This window comes from Phocoena phocoena, chromosome 15 (genome assembly GCF_963924675.1).
Source record: "Phocoena phocoena chromosome 15, mPhoPho1.1, whole genome shotgun sequence".
Lineage (NCBI taxonomy): Eukaryota > Metazoa > Chordata > Mammalia > Artiodactyla > Phocoenidae > Phocoena > Phocoena phocoena.
The window spans coordinates 81,724,393-81,729,615 of NC_089233.1; the positions used below are offsets into that span (position 1 = coordinate 81,724,393).

The 5,223-nt window shown below is 47.0% G+C and overlaps 1 pseudogene; it reads left to right on the forward strand.

Moving 5' to 3' along the window:
- Positions 1–3,446: 3,446 nt before the first annotated feature.
- Positions 3,447–3,544, forward strand: LOC136135805 (U6 spliceosomal RNA; annotated as a pseudogene).
- The last annotated feature ends 1,679 nt before the right edge of the window (positions 3,545–5,223 follow it).

The following is a 5,223-nucleotide window of genomic DNA, read 5'->3' on the forward strand; positions in this document are numbered from 1 at the left end:
ATTCTTTTAGGACAACATCTACTGTTTGGAGGAGCAGAGGGCAGGGCCCATGTCTGTCAACCAGCTCCACTCCTCCAGGGCTCACACAGTAAGTCCTCAGACCAACAGCTCCTATGTCCTGGATAGAAATGCAGAATCTCAGACCCTACCCGAGACCAATCAAATGAGAATCTGCCTTTTCACAAGATCCCCAGGTAATCAGCAGGCATATTATAGTTTGCAAAGGGTGGGTCTAAAGGGTATCAGTAAGTGGTCCGTTATTAGAAGCAGTTTTTCTGTGCCAGGTATTGTGTTTTCCATACTTCATCTCATTTCATCCTTAAAATCACTCCAGGGGACAGAGGGAAACTAAGATGCAGGTGAGGACACGGGGGCTGGGTGATGTCCAGTCTTGTGCCCAAGGTCATACAGCTGGTAAAGGGTGGGGTCAGGTCTGGGTGGCCACTGCTCTCCTGCTCCCTTCAAGAGAGCCTAGCTGGACGCTCTCCTTCCACGGCTTGGCAAACCTAGGTCTCTTACCCAGAATCCTTCCTCTGTCTGGTGCCCAAGCCGGCTCTTAACCTGCTGTGGTCCCATGGCCTCCTGCACAGAGCAGGGCCTCTAGAAACGTCTGGGGAATGATGGAGACTGTGCTCCAGACAGCCGAGTGAAATGGTGAGCAGCCTGGGCGTGGACAGAGAGACTCACATCTAGAAAGACCTCGTCTCAAGCAAATACTGGCTCCGGTGATGTTAGGGTGCACACCCCACACTCCCACTCCTGTAGACTCCCTATTCTGTGAAGGCCGGGCTGGGTGGAGGGCCCCGTGCGTATGTGTCTGTACACATTATACACGGTAAGAGCCGCAGAAGGCAGCTCAGTTGAAAGACAGAGTGTTGTTTTTTTTTCTTTCATTTTTAAATGTAAAAGCCTGGTGATGTTGGAACAGATTTTGGCCTGGATTGGGCATTGCATTTTTTTTTTTATTTCACTTCCACTAGGGGCTTAAGTTGTTGGGTTTGGACAAGAACTAGGCAGGCAGCTGTGGCTACTTGCCTGCCGGAATTTAATCTTCTCTCTTTTGTGTGTGATGGTGACCCACAAGGCCCCGGTTAGGTGCCACCATCGCTTAAAACAGAGATTCCGTATCAGGGGCCCATGAGCCTTGTGGTGATGCACTTACTGGACAGGCAACCCCAGTTGGCCCTGGACAGGCAGCCATGAATGCTTGAAGGCCTGCTTCTGGGCTGAGGAGATGAATGAAGCAATCTAGCTATTCCCTCTCTTTCTCTCTCTTGCTCCCCGATTCCTCTCTGATCCTTAGTATCTTACTTCTTTGGCTTGTCAACTTTTAAGGAGAGGCAAGTAAACTAATCCCTTTGGGAATAGATGTCAGGTGCTAATTCCATCATGCTTTTTTAGCCCAAACACCCAAATTTAGTAAAAAAAAAAAAATTCTAGGGCAGGACTTTAAACATCTAGAAGAGATTAAATTTCATCTCTGTCGCATTTTTCCAAATGCCATATGCAGGTTTGCGAAATCCTGGGATACCCATTGTAACTGCAACCCATTCTGGTCTAGGATTTAGGAAAAGGCAGGGCCAAGTTCAGATCTTTCATTTATTCATTCATTCAACAAAGTTGCTACGTGCCCAGTACTCTTCTGGGCTCTGGGATTCTGGGTCCCCGCTCTGTGGAATCTCCATTCTTAGAGACAGACACTAAATACATGAACAAACAAGGCAGTTTCAGACCCTGATCAGTGCCACAGGACAATACAATGGACACTGTGTTGGGGGCATGAGGGTGGGGAGGGTACTCTTAAATGGGGTAGTCAGGGAGGGCTTCTCTGAGGAGGTGACACCTAAGCTCAGATCTATGTGGCCAGAGAGAGCTGGGGAATGATCCTCAGGCTGAGCCTCCAGGCTGCCAGAACAGCAGAGGCAGAGGCCCCAAGGAAGGAACAAGCTTGGCTTGTTAGAGGAACAGAATGAAGGCTGCTTCCAGGGAGAGAGCAAGGACTTGAGCCTGGAAAGGGCTGCAGGGACCAGACCCCACTTGCGGGGCCCAGCAGGCCCCAGGATGAAATTGGATTTTTATCTAAAGTGCTTTGGGCGTGCCATGATCTGATTTAGGGTTTAGAAGACCCCTCTGGCTGCTGTGTTGAAATGGACAAAAGTGGGAGCCCAGAGGTTGGTGAGGAGAGTCAGGTGGTCTCAGGAGTGGAACGATGGGGCATTGAGCTCAGCCGGTGGGGACACTGTATAGGGAGAGATGCCCCAGAAGGGCAGCCTTTCCCCACCTGTAACTGCCTCTTTCCAGCAAACCATGTTCTTCCACATTAACAACAACAGAACCCTGACGCCTGTGGGACTCTGGCGGGAAAAACAGAGCTCCACTGCGTTAGTGCATCAGACACATGAGGGGCGAATCCCGAAGGAGGGTCAGGGTAACACAGTCATAATTTCCTTCCATTTCTTCATCATCTCTGACTCACAGACACAATCTCAAGAAAGAAACATACTCATTTATTTATTTACACCTTGTCTTGTTACAAAATGATAGACTCTCTAAACAGAGACATTACAGAGAGGAAATCATCTTGAGTGTGTGTGTGTGTGTGTGTGTGTGTGTGTGTGTGTGTGGTGTGTGTACTTTATATTACTGAGTGCCTATTATATGCCAGGCACTGAGCTTAAGCTCTTTATTACCTTACTTAATCCTCTCACCAACTCTAGAGGTAGGAACAATTATTATCCTCATTTTAGGCTGCTGGGGGTTATGAAACTAGCCCCAGATCACACAGGTAGCACCAGGTAGGAAGGCATTCAAACCCATCTGTTTCCGGAGCCGATGTTCTCATCATTGTTCTCTACTGGTTCCACCATCTGCTGGGCAAAGGCTGGGAGCCTTGGTTTACTAATTGGCTAATAGAAAGGCTCTTTTGCACAGAGTGGATTTTGTCTTTTTGTTCCAGCTAATCACCCATGCTCTAACAGTAGAGGTCTTTTGTCCATATTGGAGGCAGTACCTTGGGCTGATGGGAAAAAGTTTTCCTGCTGATCTTTATTTGCCATTTTCTACCCAATACGTTGAAAATCCCTTGCCGCCAGAAGAACATTCCAGGATCAGAGGATGCCACTTCCCCACACAGAGTTCAAGACAGTTCTTTCTGTGGTTTCTGAACCCAGCTCATTGTCGCGGATGAAATCTCTGCGGATGAGAGCAGTGTTTTCAAATGAGTCACACTGATCATGGCTCATGGAATCTATTTAGTCGTTTGTGACAAGCAATTTTAAAAACAGGAATAGAGAGCTCGCTTTGGCAGCACACATACTAAAATTGGCACGGGACTTCCCAGGCAGTCCAGTGGTTAAGACACTGTGCTTCCACTGCAGGGTGCGTGGGTTTGATCCTTGGTCGGGGAACTAAGCATGCTGTGCAGCGTGGCCAAAAAATAGAAAAAAATAAAATAAAATAAAATAAAATTGGCACGACACGGAGAACGTTAGTGTGGCCCCTGTGTAAGGAGGACATGCACATTTGTAAAGCGTTCCATATTTTAAAAAATTAAATTAAAAAAAGGAATAGAACAGAAAATACCAGTATCGGGTTACCTCTCTCACAGTAAGGGAAATACTGTTTGTTAAACTTTTCTTTTAGTTTATGTGCGCTAGGTCACAGTTTTGTGGAGAACTTAAACATTTGAGAGCCACTGAATCAGAGTGTTGTTGGAAGATCCTGCACCTGGAGAAAAAACATTTTACCACTCGTGGGTCTTGTACCTCATCTACACCAGTCGTTTCAACTTACACTGTTAAGATATCAGAGAGTCAAGATCAATGTTAAGAGGCTCCAGTCTACCTGTCCCACCTCCTCTCTGAGGATAGGGCTGGTTTTGTCAAGGACTGGTCCAGGCAACAGCCCAGAGGGAAGTCTTTCCATTGAAATCTGGGTAATGCGTTTCAATTCTGATGTCTCTGTTTCAATTCAGATTATAATCGATAGGAGTGACAGTGTGTAAAGATAGTGACTGTCTCTTGAGTACTTCCTATCCACTAGGCATTTCCTATGTTGCGTCTCATGAAACTCTCATGGCAACCCTATGAGGTATAGGTTCTATTCTTATTCCTAATTTACTGAGACTCAGGTGGTAGAAATCACTTGCCCACGTGTGTGAGTCAGGAATTGTTTGGTTGCAAGTGGCAGTAACTGACAAGACCAGGGTCCTCTGGCTTTAGGCACTGCGGGATTAAAGAACTCGGATAAAGCCAGGAATCTCTCTTTGTCTCTTAGTTCTGCTTTCCTCTGTGATGGCTTCATTTCATATAGTCTTTTCTGTATGGTACCATATAGTACTAGGCAACTTGGGCTCATGGTCTACCATTTTACACTCCAGCACCTCTTTCGTGATAGTTGCAGCCAAAGTCCTGTCTTTCACTCCAATTGGCCAACGTGACTCTGTGCTGGGGCCTGAGGGTCAGCCCCACCTGTGACACAAGGGCTGAGAGATGGGAGGAGTCATTCTATGTATCAGGTAATTTTTGCCTCATCACAAGCCACCCAAAACTTAATGGCTTAAGACAATAACCATGTATTTAGTTCATGATTCTGTGAGTTGGCAATTTAAGCTGGACTCATCTGGGTAATTCTTCTGGTCTCATGTGGGCTCCCTCATGTATTCCAGGGTTGCCTGCAGGTCGCAGGGCTGGCTGGCTCTAGGCACAGAGGTCCTACCCTGTTCATTATGGGCTCCCATCCTCCAGCAGGCTAGCCCGGGCATGCCCTCAGGGAAGACACAGTGGTCCAAGAAATGGAGTAGAAGAGCACAAAGTCTCTTGAGATTAAGCTTGGAACTGGCACACCGTTACTTTTGGCACAAGTTGTTGAGAGAGGCTCAGAGAGGTGAGGCAGCTGTCTGTGTTCAGTAGTGGAAAGCCCAGAGAATCACGGAAAAAGCCTGACATTGTGGATCTGTGAAACTACCACCTGTCTCTGGAGTTCCCGTAATGGATGAAGAAGCCTCATCATTTAGGCCTATGATGGCATGTATTCTCTTAATTGCATCCTGAAACATTCCTAATTAACACACCGGTGTCCCCTGAACAATCTTACCAAAGTCTTTGGTTATGCGAGGCCGTGAGCCAGCCAGTGAGGATTCCTTTCCCTGTGTTATGCTTTCTTGGTGCTGCTCAGGGCTTGTTATTCTGCAGGGTTTACAGAAATAGCCTTTTGGGTTTTATT